The sequence below is a fragment of the Pongo abelii genome, chromosome 21 (assembly GCF_028885655.2).
Source record: "Pongo abelii isolate AG06213 chromosome 21, NHGRI_mPonAbe1-v2.0_pri, whole genome shotgun sequence".
Lineage (NCBI taxonomy): Eukaryota > Metazoa > Chordata > Mammalia > Primates > Hominidae > Pongo > Pongo abelii.
The window spans coordinates 8,991,073-9,016,895 of record NC_072006.2 but is presented as its reverse complement, the minus strand read 5'-3'; the positions used below and the strand labels follow the sequence as shown (position 1 = coordinate 9,016,895).

Below are 25,823 nucleotides of genomic sequence, written 5' to 3'. Positions count from 1 at the left end.
ACGCAAATCAATAAATGTAATCCAGCATATAAACAGAATCAAAGACAAAAAAACAATAATTATAATCTATGTTATCAGACACACAATGTATAAAGATGTAATCTATAAAAACATTAACATGAAGAGAGAACTGTATAGAAACAGAACTTTGATATCCTAGTGAATCTAAGTTGGCATTAATCCAAACTAGATCATTATAAATTTAGGATTTTAATTGTTATCCCCATAGAAACCACAAAGAAAAGTCTTTAAAATATACACAAAAGAAAATGGAAAAGGGATCAAAAAAGCACACTTCAAAAAGTTAAACACAAAATATGGCAGTAGAGAAGCAAATGAGGAACAAAAGGCTATAAGACATGCAGAAAACAAATAGCAAAATGGCAGAAGCAAGCCTTTCCTAATCAGAAATTATTTAAAATGTAAATTAAATGACTCTCCAACAAAAAGCTAGAGATTAGTAAAACATATATAATTTTATAACTTGATACAACTACATGCTATAACAAGTGACTCACTTTAGATCCAAAGACACAGATAGGCTGAAAGTGAATGAGAAAAGATACTCCATGTAAGTCATGTCTAAAAGACACCAGAGGTGGGTATACTAAAATCAGATAAAATAGATTTTAAGTCAAAAATTGTTGGCTGGGTGCGGTGGCTCATGCCTGTAATCACAGCACTTTGGGAGGCCGAAGAGGGCATATCACAATGCCAGGAGATTGAAACCATCATGGCCAACAAGGTGAAACCCCATCTCTACCAAAATAAAAAAAAATTAGCCAGGTGTGGTGGTGTGTGCCTGTAGTCCCAGCTACTTGGGAGGCTGAGGCAAGGGAATTGCTTGAACCCAAGAGGCGGAGATTGCAGGGAGCCAAAATTGTGCCACTGCCCTCCAGCCTGGTGACAGAGTGAGACTACGTCTCAAAAAAAAAAAAAAAAAATTTACAAGTTACAAAAAGGACACTATATATAGGTAAAAGTATAAATATATAAAGAAGATATAAAAATTACAAATATATATGCACCTAATAATAGAGAACCAAATATATAAAGCAAAAACGGACAGAATTGCAGGGAAAAGCAACCAATGATACAATAATCGTGGGAGACATCAATGCACTACTTTTAACAATAAATAGAATATTTAGACATAAGATTAATAAGGAAATACAGGCCTTGGACAACACTATAAACAGACTACATCCAACAGATATATATACGACACTCCACCATCAACAGCAGAATACTTATTCCTCTCAAGTGCACATGGAACATCTACAGGATACACTACATATTAAGCCACTAAACAAGTCATGATAAATTTTAAAAAATTGAAGTCATCCAAAGTATCTTCCTCAACCACAATAAATGAAGCTAGAGATCAATAACACAAAAAAAACTGGAATATTCACAAATACATAAAAATTAAACAACACAATAATAACCAACTATTAGGCCAAAGAAATCACAAGGGAAATTAGAAAATATCCTAAAATAAAATGAAAATACAACATGCTAAAATTCATGGGATACAGCAAAAGCAGTGCTCAGAGGGAAATTAATGGTTATAAAATCTGTATTATAAAAAAGAATGATCTGAAATCAATAACCTAACTTTACACTTTAAGGAACTAGAAAAAGAACAGAAAACTAAGTGCAGAGCTAACAGAATGAAGGAAATAATAAAGATTACAGCAGAGATAAATGAAATGGAGATTAGAAAAACAAGAGTTAATGAAACAAGAAATTGGTTCTTTGAAAATATCAACAAAACTAACAAACCTTTAGCTAGACTAAGAAAAAAGGGTAAAAAATACACAAGAATCATAAATGAAAGTGGGAATATTATGTTTTATCACATGAAACAGTATAAACACTATTATACATGAACATTATTACATAAATATTATTATATAATTATTTGTAATAATATAATTATGTGTTGTTTATGAACATTATTATTTCATTTATTTATCCCACTTTTATTTATCTAAGCTTTATTTCTCAATCTTAGAGAAATAAAAATGATTATAAGAGAATACTATAAATAATTGTGTAACAACAAATTGAATAATGTAGATAAAATGAACAAATTCCTAGAAACACAAAAACTGCCAAAACTGACTAAAGAAGAAATAGAAAATCTCAACAGGTCTCTCACAAGTAAAGAGATTAAGTCAGTAATCAAAAACCACCCATCAAAGAAAAGCTCAGGACCATGTGGCTTGAAAACATTTCAAAGAATTTAACATTTAGACGAATTAACACCAATCCTTAACAACCACTTTCAAGAAACAGCAGCGGAAGAAATACTTCCTAACTCATTCTATGAAGCTAGGATTACTCTGAACCAAAGCCAGACAGAACACTATATGAAAACTTCATGCCAATATTGCTCATGAATATAAATGAAAGAAAGTTTTCAACAAAATACTACCAAAGTGTCCAGCAGCAGATGAATGGATGGGCAAATTTTGACATGGACATACAAGAGAATATTGTTCATCCATAAAAAGGAATGAACTACTGACACATGGTACAATGTGAATGAACTTTGAAAACGTTATGCTAACTAAAAGAAGCAAAATACAAGAGGTCATATACGGTACGATTCCCATTTGTGTGAAATATCCTGACTGGCAAATTCTCAGAAACAGAAAACAGTTTGGTGGTTTCTGGGAGCTAAGGGAAGGAGAGAAGGGACCAGGGAAAATAGAGGGTGACTGCTTAATGGGTATGCAATTTCCTTTTGAGGTGATGAAAATATTTTGGAAATAGAGGCGGTGGTTGCATAACACTGTGAATACATACTTAGCTACTAAGTTGTTCACTTTAAAATGATCAATTTTACGATATGTAAATTTCACAATAATTTTTAAATTATACAACTAAATATGCGGACGAAGCACACAAATCATTAAATGATAGGCAAAACTTAACCCGTTGTAAGATCCTACATGATGACTGCAGCTCACTGTAGAATGAGGTTACATATTTCTACCTCAGCAGCAATCTGCCTTCATAAAGTGGAACTTCCACTAACAAACCTATAAGCTTTGCAATAACTTGTTAAGGAAATCCAAATCAATTTTTCTGTTTGGATTAAGGTGGTCCCTAATGTGGACCTCTTTTCTGTGTGGTATTTCTTACTGTGTTTATGAGAAAAAAAGGAAAAGATCAGCAAACAGGAGTAAGAGAGTACCATTATCAAGAATTCTAAAAGTAGAAAACCACCTTTTAATCACCTGCGAAGCTTTTAAAAAAACACTAATACCCATGCCCCAAACCCCTAGAGTTCTGATTTATGGTAATTAGTACAGGGTGTGGCCAAGGCATCTATGTTTTGAAAAGCGCCCCAGGGGATTTTTCTGTGCCACCATGATTGAGACCATCACTAGATTGCAGTGTTCCCTTTTTCTGACACATTCCCAACACCTTGTGGTCCTAATCTTATTTTCTAAATAGGAAGAAGGAAAAGAGAACTGAAGAGAATTCACTGAGCCAGTCATATTAAATATGCTATGTCATTTCATCTTCATAACTGATAACGTAGGCAGTATATTGAGATGGTTAGAACGGCATGTTTTAGGACCAAAATGCCTTTGTTCATATATCACCTCTTTCACTTCTCAGTGGGGCAAGCTATCTACCCTCTCTACTCCTCTATTTCCACAGCTGTAAAATGAGGAATTACAGTATCTCCCCATTGAGAAATTCATTGAATTACAACTGTGTTTGGTACAAGATAATTGTTCACAATTATTATTATATTTACAGATAATAAAAGGAGGCTCAGAAACAGTAGTTTGCCTAATGTCGCCGATTTAATAAAATATAGAGTGAGAGTTAGAGCTCAAGTGTATCTGCCTCCAAACCCCAGGTGAAGAGGTGGAGCTGAGTGATATGAGTCTTCAGGGCTAGTGTTAATTGAACTCTCTAATCCTCTATTTCCACAGCTGTAAAATGAGGAATTATAGTATCTCCCCATTGAGAAATTCATTGAATTACAACTGTGTTTGGCACAAGATAATTGTTCACAATTATTATTATTATTATATTTACAGATAATAAAAGGAGGCTCAGAAACAGTAGTTTGCCTAATGTCCCAGGTTTAATAAAATATAGAGTGAGAGTTAGAGCTCAAGTGTATCTGCCTCCAAACCCCAGGTGAAGAGGTGGAGCTGAGTGATATGAGTCTTTAGGGCTAATGTTAATTGAACTTCTTTGTGTATATAAATAAACAGGTGTCAGACGGCTCCCACTGGGTCTCAAAAGCCAACTGTTAAGTTTTCAGAAATTTTGTGAGCTGGCTGTTAAATGGTCATTATTAATAATTAAATTATATTTACTTATATTTTTAAAAAATTACATTAAAAACAAGAATACTCAAAAGTCATCACTTCCTAACTATCTTACTACATTTTACTATTATCCATGCTTTTAAGGTTCATTATATACCCTGTATACATTTACATATCTTTTTTTTCCCAGAGATTTCAACATCTGGTTTTCATTCACAGGTGTCAATTCATTGCTTTAAGAAGCTTCCATCTATTGTTAATTCTCTTCCTCCCAAAGGAACTTTTTGTTGTTACTTTTTCCTCTAGCCCAAGAGATCAAAGATTCCTGGGGATGCAAGTTTGGTTTTCGTAGGGGTCTGAAATGCACCTAGATAGAGCAATTAAACCATACTATACAAAGTTAACTTGGGGCTGTGAAATTTTTACACAAATGCTTCATTTAAAAGCCGTCTCCATTAAGGCATGAATGGTAGGAATGAGGGCGGAGGGTTCTCTGAGGGAACTCTTGAATTCAAGAGGGTAAAAACTGTCTTGCTCACTGCAAAAGCCCGCTAGCTACCACAGGGTGTGACCCTAAGTGTTACACATAGCACACATGGGAAGTAGCATAGCATACTGACTCCAGCAATCACTAGGAGACCTTGGACCAGCTTCTTGACTTCTGTGCCTCTATTTTCTCATCTATAAAAGTAGGACAATAAAAGTACCTGTCTCATTTGGTTGGTATCAAGATTAAGAAAGTGCTGGGAACAATGATCAGAATGTAGTAAGTTATTATTATTAACATATGATATATTTTGAAGACCAAAAGTCATTAATTGGATCTATAAAAACTCAGATACTCCTGAGTAACATCTTAGGACTTTGTCTTATGGGAAGGGATTCTATTGGACATTACAGAAGCTGACACTTGGCCTACTGGGCAAACCATCAATACTAAAGCTATAAACATGATCTTTATTAAACAGCTAGAAAAGATTGTGAAATGTGCAGATAAACCAGAGACATCAACAAATGGGATCTAGAAAGTAAACTTGTGCTGGGCACACACAAAGAAAATTAAAAGGTTAAGGTGAGCTATGGGCAAAACAGAAAAAGCCCAAATGTCAGAAAAGTACATTGGGAAGAAGCAAGAATGCCTAGCTACTGAGTCTTTTTCTCCCTATTCCCATTGCATGCCACATCAGCTATTGGCTTGTTTTTGGCATCCTGTTCACAGCCCTTATGGTTTTTAGACACCTCCCTAGTCCAATGGCCATTCTAACAAAAATGATCTGAGAACTGTATCGGGTCATTAAATGACCCTGTTCACCCTTTCCACCTATTGGAGTGACATGCATTACAGAGACCGAAATCTCTGGTATTTAGGAAGAATGAGGGAAGTATCAGCAGCTCCATTTTGAAGTTTGAGCTTTTATCTTTAAACATGTATCATTTGGTTAGGAGTGAAATTTTAATTCATTAAAGTTTAATTCTGCAAAAATGTATGGGTCATCTATTATGTATCCAGCTCCATGCTAGATTTCAAGACAGAAGCTGAAACCTGAGAAGGAATGGGCAAAACCATCACAGCATGGTCTAGTGAGAAAAATGCAGAGGTAAAGAGGAGTCACAATCTCAGTTTCCTCACATCACAGTGGAAAACTAACCCCTGGCAAATATAGAGGGTGGCAGTGAGGGTATGACTTAAAAATAGAAGCAAAAATATTTTATAAACTTTCTAGGATAGGCTAGGGATGGCAAATACTACCTCCTGGAGGCAGTGATCATGACATCCCATCTCATCAAACCTAGATGTGACCCCAGAACATTTAACACAGTCCTCAAAGAGCCACTTTCAATCGCCTTGGCACATAAGTACATAAGTAGATAGTATAAATGAAAGGGATTATCACCGAAAACTAAAATTAGAATGAAAACAGCAATTAGACTTCCAAACTCTCTTCAGTATCATTATGGCCTTTGACATCAAGGAAAAGCTAGGAAGCCCTGCTTTTCAGATCCTGACTCGGCAGCTTCTGTCCTTCTGTGAGACAGTTTCCTTTAATTGCTTCTTCAAATCCAAGACTTCTGCTAGAAATTAAGTAATAATTAATAAAATCTATTCAGTGTGATCATATGGCAGGCACCATGCTAAACATTTGACACACCTGTATCATTAAATAAAATGTAGTGAAAAATAGAGGAACACACTGCAGAATGTGATCTTCTACAAGGAGGCATTCCTGAAATGCTTTTCTAAAAGAAAAGATGCATGATTACAGCAATAACTAACAGTAATGAGGACTTTATAGTTTGCAACAGGATTTGATAACCATGATAATTCATTTGCTCTCTCCAACAACCTAGCAAGGCTGTCAGGGCAACTGTTAATATCCTCAGGAGAGATGAAGTGACTCACTCAAGTTCTTTTTACAAACAGCAGTGTGGGTCAGACATCTCCCACATTCCAAACCCACTGGACTCAACTTCCAGATGCAAAGAAAGTTGAACAATGAACCTGAAATGTATCAATTTGCTGCCTACCTTCCCTTTCTGAGACATTTCTTGCCTTTAAAAAAAAAATTACTTGTTTTTTAAATAAAAATTGTATATATTTATCAAGTACAACATTATTCTTTAAAATATGTATACATTGTGGAATGGCTAAATTGAGCTAATCAACACATGTATTACCTCACATGCTGATTGTGGGTAGAATAATTAAAATCTATTCTCCTAGCCATTTTCAAGTATACGATAGATTTTTATTTAGCTATAGTCACCACACAGTACAATAGATCTCTTGAACTTATTCCTCATGCCTAACTGAAATTTTGTACCCCTTGAACCAACTTAGCCCCCAGCCCCACCCCCCACCACCCTGTGCCCAGCAAGCCACCGGTAACCACAATTCTACTTTCTGCCTTTATGAATTCAACTTTTTAAGATTTCACATACAAGTAAGATCATGTGGTCTTCGTCTTTTTGTGTCTGGCTTGTTTCATTTAAGATAATGTTCTCCACGTTAATCCATACTGTTGCAAATGACAGTATGTTCATTTTTTTTTCAAAGCTGAATAGTATTCTATTGTGTCTATATTCCACATTTTCTTTACCCTTTTTTTTTCTTTTCTTTTTTTTTTTTTTTTTTGAGACAGGGTCTCACTCTGTCACCCAGGCTGGAGTGCAGTGGTGCAATCTCAGTTCACTGCAGCGTCAACCTCCCAGGCTCAAGTGATCCTCCCACCTCAGCACCCTGAGTAGCTGAGACTATAGGTGTGTGCCACCATGTCAGGCTAATGTTTGTAGAGATGGGTTTTATCATGTTGCCCAGGCTGGTCTCAAACTCCTGAACTCAAGCAATCCTGCCCCTTAACCTCCCAAAGTATTGGGATTACAGATGTAAGCCACCATTCCCAGCCTTTGTTATCCATTTATCCATTGATGAATACTTAGGTTGATTCCATATCTTGGCTATTATGAACAATGACTATGGGAGTGCACATATCTCTTTGACATACTGATTTCATTTCCTTTGGATATATACCTAGTATTGGGATTGATGGATCATATGGTAGTTCTATTTTTAATATTTGAGGAATCTCCATACTGTTTTCCATAATGGCTGTACTAATATGCATTCCCACCAAAAATGTGCATGAGTTCTCTTTGCTCCACAACCTCATCAACAATTGTTATCTTTTGTCTTTTTGGTAATAACCACCCTTAATTTTTGCATGTGAACTCTGAAAAAAAATCCCCTACAGATAATTATTCATGATCTCTCAATCTAGGTGTTTTTTGTTTGTTTGTTTGTTTGTTTGTTTTTGAGACAGAGTCTTGCTCTGTCGCCCAGGCTGTATTGCAGTGGTGTGATCTTGGCTCACTGCAATCTCTACCTCTTGGGTTCAAGAGATCCTCCCACCTCAACCTGCCAAGTAGCTGGGACTACAGGCATGCACCACTATGCCTGGCTAACTTTTTAAATTTTTTTGTAGAGATGAGGTCCCATTATGTTGCCCAAGCTGGTCTTGAACTCCTGGGTTCAAGCGATCCTCCCCCCTCAGCTTCTTGAAGTGTTGAGATTACATGCATGAGCCACCATGCCTGGCCTCACTGCAGTTTTTTCAAAAACTTATCTGTGAAGCAATAAAGCACAATAGGTAAAAAGAGGTCAGCCAGGGTTTGAAACCTGAGTCAACTCTATGTGACCTTGGGCAAGTTTCTTAACCACTTTGTTCTGTAAAAGCAGGACAATGGTGGCCATGCGCAGTGGTTCACGCCTGTAATCCCAGCACTTTGGGAGATCGAGGTGGGTGGATCACGAGGTCAAGAGATCGAGACCATCCTGGCCAACATGGTGAAACACTGTCTCTACCAAAAATACAAAAAACTAGCCAGGCATGGTGCTGGGCACCTGTAGTCCCAGCTCCTAGGGAGGCTGAGGCAGGAGAATCACTTGAACCAGGGAGGCAGAGGTTGCCGTGAGCCGAGATTGTGCCACTGCACTCCAGCCTGGTGACAGAGTGAGACTCCGTCTCAAAAAATAAAAATAAAAAATAAAAAAGCAGGACAATGGTACTAACTACCTCCTAGGGGTGTTAAGAGAATTTCATGAGCTAATATAAGTGTTTAGGATAGAAACTGGAATATATATGTGTTCAATGAATAAAAATTATATTGAGCCCCAAATCTACCATTTTATAAACTGTCCCCAAGAATAAGTTAATCTACTTGAGAAGTTGCATTGACTCCTTTGGGTCACCACAGTGACATTCAATCCACTATTTACTCCTGCATACTTTATCCTATATATATGTAACAACAGTTGCCACTTAGAATTAAACTAAATTGTTATAAAGTACTATTCCTTTTTGAAACTGACCCTTGACTTCCATATTTCATTCTCTTTTTGCCTCAAACCTTAAATGGTCTTTGCTTTTAAAAATGAACAATTTTCCCATTTGATGGGAAGAAAGAGAAGAAATAAATTACAGCTGCAAAGACAAGTTGAATGTTTCAATGGACCAGGCCTTGGCATCTTTCAGAATAAGGCATGTTTAATTCAAAGAGATGACTGTCTGTGAGATCAGTGGCAGCTCCAAAGTTTTTTGGGGAGGAGGGGCAAAACAGCCTCCTTGGCCATTTCTTGAAATCTTGAGAGCACTGCCTTATTTGCAAGTTTATTTGCATGAATTGTATCAATATCAAATGTAGTCAAAAATTTATTGTGTGCCTGTCCTTCTTGACAGATGAATAGAAATTGCTCTCTGTTCAAGTTCACTAGCAGTAAAAGCCAGCAGCTGCTCATCAGTTGTTTGCAACCCAGAGTTCTAAGGAGAGGGCAGTGGGAATCACACTTCATAGTTTTATAGGCTGTATTTGGTGTCTAAGGTTTGCCCTGAGGAACCACTACATTTAACATAGAAATATTTGTGAGTAGAATCTTTTTTTCTTTCTTTTCTTTCATTCTAGAGGTCAGTGCTACTAGAAATATGACCAAACCAAGAAAGAAGGAGTGTAATAGATTTTTAAAATTCTACATGGAAATCTTACATTCATAGATTGTAGAATATCTAGATACACTGCAAAAAAAGTTGATCTTTTCATTTAAAACTTTTCATTATAGTAATAAGCTTTCAACATTGAAAAATACAGAAAATATTCAAAATAAATGAACAGTCACTCATAATCCGCATTTAGTAAAAAGACCTAAGATGGTTCTAATACACAGAATTGAGATTGCTGCTGTTAGTGGATAAGAAAGCCAAGCATATTATGTTATCTAAAAGGTCAGTAGACTGCTATGGCCAGCTGTATTTCTCAAACATGGCTGAAACAATATTTTCCACCACTCATACTCTTCTTACAATGTGCTCAACACTCCTCACATAGACAGGGGAGTGTCTATGTTCCTGCCTCTTTAATCTGGATGGATTCATGACTATGATGGAAGTAGTACTCCATGAAGTAGTAGGATAAAGAAGTCACTACTGAGGACAGGTTATAAAAATGTGATGCACTTCTGCCTGTTTTGTTCAAGATGCTCACTTTCCAAATCCAGACATGCTGCCATAGGGAAGCCTGGACAGTCCATGAAGAAGCCCACTTGGAGAAAACAGAGACCCCCATCACACAGCTCTGGCTGAGCTCCTAGCAGAAGCCAGTGCCAATTTGTCAGCCGTGTGTGAGGTCTCTTGAAAGTAGATCCTCCAGGCCAGGCACGGTGGCTCACGCCTGTAATCCCAGCACTTTGGGAGGCCAAGGTGGGCAGATCACCTGAAGTCAGGAGTTCAAGACCAGCCTGTCCAACATGGTGAAACCTCATCTCTACTAAAAATATATAAACTAGCCAGGCATGGTGGCTCATGCTTGTAATCCCAGCTACTTGGGAGGCTGAGGCAGGAGAATTGCTTGAACCCAGGAGGCAGAGGTTGCAGTGAGCCGAAATTGTACCACTACACTCCAACCTGGGTGACAGAGCAAGACTCCATCTCAAAAAAAAAAAAAGAAAAGAAAAAGAAAGTAGATCCTCCAGACCCCAGGTGAGCCATCTCAGTTGATGCCCTGTGGAACAGAGATGAGCTATAACTATTGAGATTTATGGACTAAATAAGTTATTTCATGTTATTTTAGGGCACCAATTTTGGGGAGGTTTGTTATGAGGTAATAGATAGCTGATTAAACCACTAATAGTAAGACCTATTAAAACTTACTAAAAAAATAGTAAGAGGTTATTATGTGGGAACACTCTGCTGACAATTTTAAACACAATAATTCAGTTTATTCTCATAATAACCCCATGGCACAGAGAGTGTTATTATTCCCAATTCATATATGGAAACACTGAAACACATACACAGAGATTAAGTAATTTACCCAAAACTTAATTCAGCTCACAAGTGGCAGAACTAGGCTATAAACTAGAAACTCTGGCTACAAAACTAGCGCCCTTAACCATGACACTAAGCAGTCTGGAGTGCATTCCACTAACTCAGGATCCAATGGTTGTTCTTGAAATCCAGCTGAGTTAGTATCTGCTGCCCCAGGCCCTGCTGGGTCACATTCCTCTCTTTCTATCGGGAAAGACACACTACCAAATGTTCTACTCCCTCCCCAAAGAAATAAGAGACTTCATTTCATAAAAGGGCCCTCTCCACTCCCAATAATCTCAAGGCTGAAATGAAAAATAGCCAATCTTTACCAGACCTTTTTAATAACACTTCTATTAGTGAAAACAATATATATTTATCATAAAAAATTGGAAAGCTAATTTTTAAAATATGCATAACAATACTCAGAGATAACCACTGTAAACATTTTGATAGTTTCTTTCCTTTTTTCCATTTCTAATTTGCTCTTAATATCATTAAAATCATAAGACATGTAGAGTTTTATACGCCGATTTTCTCACAATTACATAGTATATTTCCATGTCATCACAAAAAAACCTCTGAACACATAAATGGTTACAAAATAATTCTCCCCATAGATAAAACTTGATTCTGTATTTTATTGATGGATATCTGGTTGCTTCCACTTTTTTTATCTTTTATATAATTCTACACTGAACAATTTCCTCACAGTTTCTTACAATTTCCTCAGGCTAGCTTCTAGAACAGAAATTACTGAGTTAAAAATATATGGATTAGTGGGGTCTTTGCAACATATTTCCAGAAAGTTACCACTTTACACTCCTGGTCAGAGTCACAACTCACTCTGTCCTATATTAGTTATCATTTAAAACATTATTTTATAATTTGATAGGTTACAAGTGGTATCTTTTATGTTAATTTTGTTAATGACCTGTATATGCACTGTTGGGAATGTAAATTAGTTCAGCCACTGTGGAAAGCAGTTTGGAGGTTTCTCAAAGAACTTAGAACTACCCCGCAATCCCATTGCTGCGTATATATCTATAAGAAAACAAATCATTCTACCAGTTTCTATTCTGCAACACTGTTCACAATAGAAAGACATGGAATCAACCTAGGTGCCTGTCACTAGTGGATTGGATAAAGAGAATGTGGTACATATACACCATGGAATACTACACAGCCATAAGAAAGAACGAAATCATATCTTTGCAGCAACACAGATGCAGCCAGAGGTCATTATCCTAAGTGAATTAATGCAGGAACAGAAAACCAAATACTGCATGTTCTCACCTAGAAGTGGGAGCTAAACACTGGGTACTCATAGGCATAAAGCCAATAGCCATGAACAAAATAAAATACCTAGGAATACACAGAAACTGGGAACTACTAGAGAAGGAAGGGAAAAAGGGGAACAAGCGTTGAAAAACTAACTGTTGGGTACTGTGCTCAGTACCTATGTGATAAGATCATTTGTACCCCGAACCTCAGCATCATTCAATATATCCGTGTAACAAACCTGCACATGTACCCGTGAATCTAAAATAAAAGTTGAAAAAGACCCAATTCTACATATATGGGGGAAAGGGCAAATGACATCTTAATATCATTATAAAAATAATTTTAGTCTTGCAGACACTTTGAAAGAGTCCATCCATCACTTTAAAAACTGCTAGGATATAGCAAGCAAAGACTGATATCCACCTAAAATTCAATAAGAAATAGAATACTTAAAAAAAAAAAACCTGTAAGACTTTGGTATAAAAAATGGTTCTGGGAATAAGACACAAGAAACAAATATTTAAGTTATAAAAACATTTTTAATGCAAACAAATGTAAAAACACAAGCCATTCACTGATGGAAGAAACTTCCAACACAAGTATACATACAAATAATTATTATCCAGAATATGTAAAGAACTGCTACAAATCAATAAGAAAAATACAAATAACTTAGGAGAATATCAGGCAAAGAACATAGCTAAGGTAATTCAAAGAAAAGAAAATCCTAAGGGTCTATAAATATCTAAAAAGGTGTACAACCCAATAGAAACAGAAAAATTCTAAGGAATACAACAACAAAGTGTTGATCATTAGATTGGTAAAACAAACAAAAATCCTGACAATTAATAACTCAAATACTAATGATGGGAATGCAGTAACCACTTTAGAGACAGAGCAGACACTGCAGATTGCCGACTTGACACCCACTTTCCCCTTCTTCCTTCCTAAAGGTATATTTTGTTCAGGTATCTCCTTCCTCCTGATGATATTTTTTAAGCAAAACTAGTCTTGCCCCCCAGCCAGTCATCATGGTCTTGTAGACCCTTATAAGTAATCAATTTAGGCATTGGCATGTGATTCAATTTTAGCCAATGAAACATGAAAGAATGTAGCTAACACAAATTTCTAAAGAAAGTTTCTTTGCCCTTCAAAAGAGACATAGAGGAATAAACGCCTCTGGCCGTTGTTTTGTCTGCACCTGATTCCTCATGACCGGAGGAAAGCTATTGAGTCAATGAATTACGCAAATCTAGAGCAGTTCTACCTCTGGACTTCTTATTATATGAGGTGATAGGTTTCTTTATTTAAGCCACTTTAAATTCCATTGTCTGTTACCTGCAGTTAAAAATACTCTAACAGAGAAAGCTTAAAAATTTTGCAATATCTAGTATAGATAAAAAATAGTCATCCCTTAAAACCCTGAAATTCCACTTCTAGGTATATTCATCAAGAGAAACTCACACATGTGGAGTAGGAGATATGGAAAAGAATGTTCCTTGCAGTCTTATTTGTACAGGAGACAACTAAATACAGTTTTGCAGTAAATGAATAAATTATCATTAAAATAAGTAATTATTGCTATTAATTATAACAGATGAGTAATTATTAATTCTCGTATATTTATAATCCCTTTTCTGTTCTTCCTGGAATAAGGCTGCTACTATTATGAGACCAAGGCAACTCACTATAAAGCAACAAGTTGGAAGAAACATGGGTCGCTGACTATGTGGAGGACCATACACACCCTAGGCCCCCGATTTGGACTTTTACACAAGTGACAAATCAACATCCATATTGTTTAAGCCACTCGTAACTTGAATTTTTGAAGAGTCACAGCTAACGCTAATTTTAATTAAACAAATATGAAAACATAAACTGGAAAATACCATCAAATTGATGATAGTAGATGCCTATGGATAAGGAAAGAGGTAAGTGGATGAGAGTGGAAACTAATAATATTTCAACTTTATTATCATATTATATCCCATTTTTAATGAAGAAGCTAAAGCAAAAATATTCAAATGTTAACCTTTGTTAATTCTGGGTGATGCATTGTTGTATTAGTCTCTGTACTTCCACGTTTATCTTCTAAAAAAAAAAATGGATCACATAGAAAAAGTTTAGCCAAAAAGGGGAAATTAAGGAACGAGAAAAAGAAGAAAAAGAAAATGCTCTTTCCCAAAACAAGAAAATGTGCTCCTTCTATAAATACAAATTAAATCAATATTAACATACAATGTATCTCCTATTAAGTTAAAGATGAACACTACTCAATGTTACTGAAGGGGCAGAGGTTAGAAGGGTGCATGTACCCTTTCTGGAGGGCAATCTTGTAATTACAGCAAATTCATTACAAGAGTGTCAACCCTAGAAACCATAAGTTTTATCTCAAAGAAGTTATCCTAATAAATATACATAATAAGCATAAAGATTTAGTTAGGAGTATTTTTTTCTTTTTTAAATATGGAACGCTTCACAAATTTGCATGTCATCCTTGTGCAGGGGCCATGCTAATCTTCTCTATATCGTTCCAATTTTAGTCTATGTGCTGCCGAAGCGAGACGAGTATTTTTATCATAATTAGCTCACAATCTTGAAAAACTGGAAAGCACACAAACGCCCAGCTAGAGAGGCTAGTTATGTAGGTCACTGTGCAAAGTCATAAAACAAATAAGTTAGACACACCAAAAACAAAACAAAAACTACAGGCCAATATCTCTGAAGAATATTGATGCAAAACCTCACCAAAATACTAGCAAATTGCATTAAACAACATATTGAAAAGATCATTCATTATGACAAAGTGGAGTTTATCCCTGGGATGTAAGGATGGTCCAACATATGCAAATCAATTAGTGTGATATATCATATCTACAGAACAAAAGACAAAAACTATCTGATCATTTCAATTGCTGCTGAAAAAGCATTCGATAAAGTTATACATCCTTTCATGATAAAAACCCTCAAATAACTGGATATAGAACAAATGAACCTCAACATAACAGCCATATATGACAGACCCACAGCTAGCATCATCCTGAATGGGGAAAGCCTTTCCTTTTAGATCTGTAACATGACAAGGATGCCCACTCTCACCACTGTTATTCAACATAGAACTGAAAGTCCTAGCTAGAGCAATAAGACAAGAGAAAGAAATAAAGGGCATCCAAATCGGAAAGGAAAAAGACAAAGTTTCCTTATTTGCAGATGATATGATCTTATGTTTGGAAAAACATAAACACTCCACCAAAAACTATTAGAACTGATAAATTCAGTAAAGTTGCAGGACACAAAATCAACATGCAAAAATCAGTAGCATTTCTATATGCCAACAGTGAACAACCTGAAAAGAAAATTGAAAAAGAAATCCCATTTACAATAGCCACAAGTAAAATTAAATACCTAGGAATTAACCAAATAAGTGAAAGATCTGTACAATTAAAAATATAAAACACTGACGCAAGAAATTGAAGACAACACACAAAAATGGAAAGATATTCCATGTTTATGCAGTGAAATAATCAATATTATTAACATATCCATACCACCCAGAGCAATCTATAGATTCAATGCAATCTCTATCAAAACACCAATGACAATCTTCACAGAAATTAAAAAAAAAAATGTGGAACCAAAAAAAAAACAACCAGAATAGCCAAAGCCACCCACCCTGAGCAAAAAGAAAAGTAGTTGAAGGAACCACATTACCTGATGTCAGATTATACTACAGAGCTATGACAACCAAAACAGCATGGTACTACTGGCATAAAAACAGACACATAGCTCAATGGAACAGAATAGAGAACCCAGAAACAAATCCACACACCTACAGTGAACTCATTTTTGACAAAGGTGCCAAGAACACACCTTGGGGAAAAGACGGTCTCTTCAATAATTTGTCCTGGGAAAACTGAATATCCATATGCAAAAGAATTAAACTTGATCCCTATCTCTCACCTCACACAAAAATCAAATCGAAATGGATTGAAGATTGAAATCTAAGACCTCAAGCTATGAGGAAATTCATAAGGGAAACTCTTTAAGACATAGGTCTAGGCAAAGATTTCTTGAGTAATACCCCACAAGCACAGGCAACCAAAGCAAAAATGGGCAAATGGGATCACATCAAGTTAAAAAGTTTCTGCACAGCAAAGGAAACAACCAACAAAGTGAAGAGACAACCCACAGAAAAGGAGAAAATATCTGTAAACTACCCATCTGACAAGGGATTAATAACCAGAATATACAAGGAGCTCAAGAACTCTATAGGAAAAAAATGTTAATCCAATCAAAAAATGGGCAAAATAGTTGAATAGACATTTCTCAAAAGAAGATACACAAATAGCAAACAGGCATAGGAAAAAGTGATCGACACTACTAATCATCAGGGAAATGCAAAGCAAAACTACAAAGAGATATCATTTCACCCCAGTTAAAATATCAACTCACCCCATTTGTTATTGCCTGTCTTTTATCCAAAAGATAAAAAGATAAAAAAAGATATTACCTATCTTTTATCCAAAAGACAGGTAATAACAAATGCTGGCGAGGGTGTGGAGAAAAAGGGAACCATCGTACACTGTTGGTGGGAACATAAATTGGTACAACCACTACAGAGAGCAGTTTTGAGGTTCCTCAAAAAACTAAAAATAGAGCTCTCATATGACCCAGCAATCCCACTGCTGGGTATATACCCAAAAGAAAGGAAATGAGTGTATTGAGGAAATATTTGCACTCTCATGTTTGTTCCAGAACTGCTCACAACAACTAAGATTTGGAAGCAACCTAAGAGTTCATCAGCAGATAAATGGATAAAGAAAATATGGCACTTATACACAATGGAGTACTATTCAGCCAAACAAAATAAAAAAGAATAAGGTGGCCAGGTACAGTGGCTCACGCCTGTAATCCCAGCACTTTGGGAGGCTGAGGTGGGTGGATCACCTGAGATCAGGAGTTTGAGACCATCCTGACCAACATGGTGAAACCCCGTCTCTACTAAAATACAAAAAATTAGCCAGGCGTGGTGGTGCATGCCCGTAGTTCCAGCTACTTGGGAGGCTGAGGCAGGAGAATTGCATTGCACTCCAGCCTGGGCAACAAAAAAAAAAAAGAATAAGATTCTGTCATTTGCAATAACATGGATGGAACTGGAGGTCATTATATTACATGAAATAAGGCAGGCACAGAAAGACGAACATCACATGTTCTCACTTATTTGTGGGATTTCAAAATCAAAACGATGGAATTCATGTAGACAGAGAATAAAAGGATGGTTACCAGGGTCTGGGAAAAGTACTCAGGAGGCAGTGGGGAGGTGGGTGGGGATGGTTAATAGGTACTATATATATATATATAAAATGTTAATATATAATATATAATTAATTAACCATATATATACAATATATATGGTTAATAGGTACTCTATATATATAAAAGAAGAATGAATAATACCTCATATTTGATAGCATAACAGGGTGACTATAGTCATTTTAAAATAACTAAAAGAGTATTAACTGAAGTACAACACAAAGGACAAATGCTTGAAGGGATGGGTACCCCATTTTCCATGATGCGATTATTACACATTGCATTCTTGTATTAAAGTATCTCATGTACCTCATAAATATATATACCTAGTATGTACCCACAAAAATTAAAAATTAAAAACAAATAAGTTATAAAACAAGTACACTATTTTCCTAATTTGTAAAAAAAATAAAGTTTGTATATAGTAGGTACAAGTTGTAAACGTTTGAAAGGCTTTAAACCACCCAATGTTAATACTGGATAGTGGGAATTCAGATTATTTTTATTTTCCATTTATTTATTTGTTTGTTTATTTATTTAGAGACAGGGCCTCATTCTGTCGCCCAGGCTGGAATACAGTGGGGTGATCATGGCCCACTGTAACCTCCACCTCCTAGGCTCAAGCAATCCTCCCACCTCAGCCTCCCAAGTAGCTGAGACCATAGGCATATACCACCACGCCCAGCTAATTCTTGTTTTTGTAGAGATGGGACTTCATCATGTTGCCCAAGCTAGTCTTGAACTCCTAGGCTCAAGTGATCTGCCTGCCTCAGCTTCCCAAAGTGCTGTTAATTGAAACAAGTCTGATGGAAATAGACAGTAGTGGTCAGTTCATTTCTTATAGTTAAAAAATGCATATATGGTTCCTGGTAGCATAATATTCCAAGTCATAAATATTCATTTATTTTTTAATGAATCTGTAAGCATCATATATTAAAGATACTGAGGAGAAAAAATAGAATTAGGGTACATTCCACCAAAAATCATTCCTTAAGATAACAGGACAATTGGTGGTTTTCCTAAACTGATAAGAAATTCTTTTTTTTTTTTTTTGTCTACTAATAAAAGATGTTGTTCATAAAGGACAAGTTGAAGGAACTAATAAGGTTCAGAAGAGCCAAATGTAAATAGAAATGTCTATTAGGATTCTGGCACATTATTTAGTAGATAACGCATCCTGAACTGGTATACCTTCCTTCTTAATATTTTCTTTCATGTACATTCTGATACAAATTACCATGAACCCTTAATGTCACAGGATTTTTATTCCATGTTCTAATACCGATATATTTTTTCTTCTCTTTTCTTTTCTTTCTTTCTTTTTTTATTTTTATTTTATTTTATTTTTTTTTTGAGATGGAGTCTTGCTCTGACGCCTAGGCTGGAGTGCAATGGCACAATCTCAGCTCACTGCAACCTCCACCTCCTGGGCTCAAGCAATTCTCCTGCTTCAGCCTCCCAAGTAGCTGGGACTACAGGTGCGTACCACCACACCAGCTAATTTTTTTGTATTTTTAGTAGAGACAGGGACAGGGTTTCAACATGCTGGCCAGGCTGGTCTCAAACTCCTGACCTCAGATGATCCACCTGCCTCAGCCTCCCAAAGTGCTGGGATTACAGGTGTGAGCCACCGTGCCTGGCTTATACCTATACATTTGTTCTGATTTCATATCTTGGATGACTCTATTGCCTCCACTGACATAGCAATGTTAGGCTAGATGTTAACCTGGACACACACCAGAAACCCCTGAAAGCTGCCCCATATTCCTAATGGATGTGTGGGTGATCTGGCTGAGATATGTTGGCCCCATGTCCCATATCCTTGTTTTAATAGCCAAGTCTTAGTTCTGGCTCTCTTGGCAAGGGTCAGTTTTCATTCTCCTAAAGCAAATGGTAGAGGAGACCCTTTCTTAGCCAAAGAATTGCATTTCTGAATGCAGAACAGATAATAACTTGGGAATCCCATGGATTCTCCTGTAAACTTAAAACTGGCAGCTTTTGGAAAGCTTCATCTCTCTTCCCTGGAAGAGCATAAGATGGAAATCAGCAGGATTAGGTCACATTCCAGAGTAGTAACACATCTCCATGTTTGTGTACCCTTACCATCCTGTACAATCAGATTTTACTATATTTTAGTCTATATTTAGCTGTTCACTACTCTTTTCATGCTATTATCATTATTAGAATACTGGTCTCATTACATTGATATTATTATTTAGCCCAAATCTATGTACTTTCTTTTTTATAATTGGCCTCTATAATTCAGCAATTTCCTCTATCCATCCCCAAAACTCACTACAAGGATGAGTGACCTCTCACATGTGCATTACGAATGTTCCTAGAGAATTTCCTCTGTCTTCCCTGCTTGCACTTACCACCACAGTAACTGATAAAGAGTCCAAAATCTACCTACTAATTAGGACTCTTTTCACCTCAAATTAACATGCTGTTGCTATCTTAGCACCTCTGATTCTCTCCTTATTATCTCTTCAAAAACTTTTCCTCTAGCTGCTTTCAGTCTCATTTCAAATACGTTTTGTGATCTAGAGCACATTGGTTAAATTGTTGCTGACCTTCTCACCCATAGACCATGAAAAAGTTTCTTTGTCATTTCTTTGAGATTGCTCAAGAACCTATATATCTATGTCATGAGATGGTTTTGTCCAACCTATAATCTATGTATAAGTGGACAGACCAACTTGGGAAAGTTAGTTATAAAGTCTTTGAAAAACAGAGAATATAGTAAAAGAGATCAGACTTACGAGGCACACCTTGCTATTCAATAAGCATTTGTTGAAAAACTCACCAAGGGAAGACACGTGGCAAACAAGGCATTAAACTAGGGGTCCTCTTAGAGTACCTGTTCTACCTTCTCCTTCTTACTCCTTTTGTTCCATCTGAGTTTCTACTAAACACTCTCAAAGCAACAGATTACTTAGACATCACCACCCATTCCTCCTAATTAGCGAATTCTGAGACTTAGATGATAGTAAAATCAATCTAAACAAAACAAAGAGAATGCTAGTAAGTTGGATAAAGTGCTTTAAAAAATTGTAACCTGTCTGAGCCTGAATACCATGTTTTTGTTAGAATACACATAAATAGGTGCTTGAACGAGCATCTGCTATACAATTACTAGAAATCAGCTATATTAGAATGGAGATGGTAATATCTGTTCTTTGTTCAGGGGCTCTTCCTTAAGCAGAATCAGATAATGTAGGAGCAAAGAAGCCAAGGGAAAAGAAAGTTTCAAAAAACGATTGATAGAATGTGAGCCACACAGGAAGTCTACAGAACATAAGGCAAACAAAACAAAAACACTACATTCATACATCTTGTAGTGTTTATGTTTTTGCTATTCATATGGATTAAAAATTTATCTTTTTTCCCAAATATATTTGGGATCATTATTGTTTTTGTGATAAAGTTAGATTACTTTAAACTTCAAACTTCAAGAAAATGCAAGCCTGATTTTCACAAGGGAATTGCTCTCTTACTTTTATTTTTTATTTTTTATTTTTTGAGACAGATTCTCACTCTGTCACCCAGGCTGGAGTGCAGTGGTGCAATCTCGGCTCACTGCAAGCTCTGCCTCCCAGGTTCACGCCATTCTCCTGCCTCAGCCTCCCAAGTAGCTGGGACTACAGGCGCTCACCACCACGCCCAGCTAATTTTTTTGTATTTTTAGTAGTATTTTTTATATTTTTATTTTCACCATATTAGCCAGGATGGTCTTGATCTCTTGACCTCGTGATCAAAGTGCTGGGATAACAGGTGTGAGCCACCGTGCCCAGGCTGCTCTCTTCCTTTCTAAAGTTATTTCCTTCCTACTATCACAACTCTAAATAATGAACATCTTGTTGTCCTTATAGAAAAATCATCTTCAGGCCAGGTGTGGTGGCTCTCACCTGTAATCCCAGCACTTTGGGAGGCCAACGCAGGCAGATCACCTGACATCAGGAGTTCGAGACCGGCCTGGACAATATGGCAAAACCCATCTCTACTAAAAATACAAAAATTAGCCGGGCATGGTGGTGTGTGCCTGTAGTCCCAGCTACTCCAGCCTGGGCAATAGAGCAAGACTCCATCTAAAAAAAAAAAACCTTCAAATAAAAATAACCAAGAAAATAAGACATAAATATGATTTAAAAGTTCCTTATAATTACCTAAATAACGTATTGTACTTTCTATCAGAAAAACGCTTCTCCCTTTATTAGAAGGCTATTTATACTTTCTGTTAAAACACTTTATACTGAAAACACATAGGATATAATATAATTGTCTCTAACCTATCTCAGATATAAGATAGGAAGATTTGCTTGTAAGGAACAAATAATAACAACAATGACAATAATAATAATAGTGATAATTGTACTTAATTCATATATAAAATATAGGTAAAGCCATTAACTAATGCACTTAAAATCCTAGACAAAGTATAATTCAGGCAAATGTTTTAAAAATATGTAAATCCTACTTTCAAAAAAGTTTAGTTACTTAAAACCACTGTCAAACTAGGATTTTTGGCAGCAAACCTTTGACATTTATATTTTGCTAGTCCTTTCCTACTCTTTGGTCAGTCAAAATCCTTTCTTCTTTGTTAATAAGATATGATCTGATAAGCTTATTTCTGACTTGCCTTGGGGAAGAAAGGGAGGACAGGATTACACGTGAGCACTTCAGAGTGACAAGTCTGTTCCCTGGGCCACTGAAGAAAACAAAGAGGAGTTACATCCAAAGCTGCTCAAACAGTTGTGTGTTGCTTCTATGTAAACATGAGAATTAAACAACCAAAAAGCTCCTCGAATTTCTCCAAACAAAAATAATAACTTTAAAAAGTGACACTTTTTTTTACTCTTTTTCAAGTCTACCTTCAATTTTTAAAACAACTTTGAATATAAGAATGAAAGCTCATTAAACTATAAATACATTTTGGCAATATTTATGTACTTTAAATAAACTTGTTAAGTCTAGATCTTAATTTTTAAACCCACATTTTTAAACCTAGCAAAGTATTTGTGAATTTCCAGCATGAATACACTTCAAATGTCAAACAAAACAAAAAACAAACAAAACTTAACTAGTGAAAAAATTATAAAATGTTTTTAAATTCCTCAAATTTGAGGTTAATCATTTACAGAATGAACTAAGTGAGTCTAGTTAATATATAACATATTTATCATAAATCATGCTTAGAAAATTTAACTACCTTTATATTTTACAGAAAATTTCCCAATGGTAAAGGTGACTTAATTTTTAACTTATTTTATTTGGAATAGATTGTAAAACATTTATATAATCCGAATCTAATCAACTGATACTTGATCCCCGAAAATCTTGCAAATAATCAGTTCATACCAGTTCCCAAGGGGCAATAAATGCTAATTGTAGTAAATCTGCTTCCTGCAGACAGTGCCAATGAAGGGCAATTTCCATAGTCATTAATAAACTGATAAAATAGAAAACAGTCTTTGACTCTACTTTAAACATGTTTCTTTCAACATTAAGCATGTTAATGTACCCAAGTAGTCTAGACTGCAGAGAAATAGCAAAGAGATAATCTCCAATACAAGGAGAACTACAGAGCCAGTTTCCAGAAAAAAAAAATGACAATTTCAGAAAGTCTATTTGTGTATCTAAAATTAGCACCAATACTCCAGAAATAGTGAAACAATAAGATGGTTTCAAAATGATGACCACTTTGGTCCAAACTGACAGCAGTAGCTGGCTACGCAGAGAAAATCACGTGCTTCAGGGCAATCCACTTGTATAATATCTTGTTGATCCACATCTCAATAATCAGACACATATTGATCTGCTCCTATTAACTGTTAGTCATTCCTCCAAAGCTGTATTTTATACTAATCATTGCCAAAGATAAGGAATTTGTCCTTTGATTTGTAATTAAGTCTCAGAACCAGCATTAGATACTGTTATCTCAAAGTCTAGCATCCAGGAGAGAAGGCGAAAGCATTTCTCAAATTGTTTCATTCCCAAAGATAAGTTGTTAAAGCACACAGTTCAATTTAACATCAGTGAATTGTTTCTTTTGAACTGATCCTGGCCCCACTCATCACTATGAAGATTAAAAGCAACTATCCCCAGGTTTCAACTCAGTCTTGGTATGTGCTTTCTCGGATTTAGTAGTGAACTATTACATCCACCATTTTATTTGAAGTCCATAATAGGAAATTAGGTGGGTTCCACAAACCTGTCTTCATAAATAAAGGAACTAAGGCTCAAAGAGCTCCAGTTATTTTCTCAGGGCCACATAGAAAGTATCATATAGAAACGATTGACTCAATCTGCTTCCTCCAAGTCTCTGATTTTTTCAAGGATCATTTTAAGTCTTTTTTTTTTTTTTTAACGTTTTAAAACAAGCGAAGGGGACAGGGCACTGGGTAGTGGCAAGGGGTCAAGGACACAGCTTTGACCTATATCAGCTGGAGTTGTATATGCTCTATCTGCATGGCCATATATGGAGGTGCTGAAGAGGAAAGAAAGTAGGGATCAGCAGGCTTCTAGTTTCGCACCAGCTACTGCCACACCCTGCGACTTTTACTAGCTTATTCTGAACCACAATTCCTCCTTTCTTTCCTGGGAGGCCAAGGAGGTGCTTTTTCTCAGTTGTGATTTTTAATTGCATTTCTCCCAGTCCCCAAAGTGTAACAGTCCAACTTGAGTGTTGGGAAAAAGAAGGGTGTACCAGAGGGTGGGCAAGCAGGCAGGCAGGCAGGGAAATAACCACTCTGATTTTGCTTTGATATCTGTTTCAAGTCCTGTAATGACAGATCTCATTCCAGTGCAGAATGTTTTGGAAATATAGTTAAAAGGGTTATGTGATTGTTTTTAGGTACATTTTAAGTGTTGACTAATAAAAGGCAAATATCAGAACAAAAGAACAGTTTAATATAGCATTTTAAGACCTTTTAAAACCTTTTGGTATTCTAAGGCATCCGTGACCTGCTAAAATCTAATTATTTCTCCAATACCCTTTGGAATTGTTCAGAAAGATGTGGTATAGTTTCTAACTAGTGCATTAAGCATCTGGCCTGACTTCACAGAATTACAGATAGTTGAATGTGCACTCTCTATATATTTTATTAACATCCTACAGGCTTATGCTAAGATGTAATACTGATGTGCCCTGACATGCATCACTACCTGTTGACAGAAAAATCTGGGCTAGATTTGAGAGGGTCTACAAATAGAGTATCTTTTAAAGATGTTTTGGCAATTTTAACAGAAACTCTGGCTTACGAAAAAAAAGACAAAGAGAAAAAGAGCAGTTTCAAGTTTATAAATGTATGAAATATGCCCAAGTTTCAGCATGCTAAAACCTCTGAAAATGAGCTGATCCTCAGCATCCACTCCTTCCTTCTCAACCTAAGAGTACCCCATTTTCCTTTGGATCATGCCCTGTCCTCCATTCTCAGTTGTGTGTCTGAGTAGGGCTGGGCTTATCTGCAGCTCCTGCAGTGGGCTCAAGCTCACCAGCATATCTCCCTGCCCATGTAATAGGTTCAGGAATGAACCTGTGATCAAGTTTAAGCAAATGAGAAACAGTGACCCCCAGGGCTCTGTGCAGGGACTTTTGGAGGACGCTTCTCTCCCTTGAACATTGTGTTATGGGAATGTGATATGTGGAACTGTTATTGCCTAAGAGGAAATCCCAGAGCTGCCAAAGGTCCACTGTACACAGCCTGAGGAGGCTGCCAACAATGAGAAAGGCAGGACAGAGAGCCAGAGAGAAACTGTATTCTTACTGACATATTTTAAGCCACTGTATCAAGCTTTACCTGAAGTTGTACTATACATTTTAACTTCTCAGTTACATGAACCAATGGATTCCAATTGTTGATTTTGCAGGTAAGGCTTAGATCTTCAATGACTTGCAACCAAAAGTATCTTAACTGATAACAGTCCAAGACATTTAATATATCAGAAGTATGAACTATTTTTTCTTTTCTTTTCTTTTTGAGATGGAGTTTCGCTCATATTGCCCAAGCTGGAGTGCAATGGTATAATCTCAGCTCACTGCAACCTCCACCTCCTGGGTTCAAGTGGT

The 25,823-nt window shown here is 36.3% G+C and overlaps 1 protein-coding gene and 1 non-coding gene across 8 annotated transcripts in view; both read right to left on the bottom strand.

The window, feature by feature from the left end:
• Positions 1–25,823, bottom strand: part of MACROD2 (mono-ADP ribosylhydrolase 2) — a 2,107,194-nt gene that overhangs the window by 1,701,286 nt on the left and 380,085 nt on the right. The window lies entirely within an intron of this gene.
• LOC112130437 (U6 spliceosomal RNA) lies at positions 14,903–15,008 on the bottom strand. The gene has a single exon (XR_002912703.1). It is a non-coding gene; the product is annotated as a U6 spliceosomal RNA (small nuclear RNA).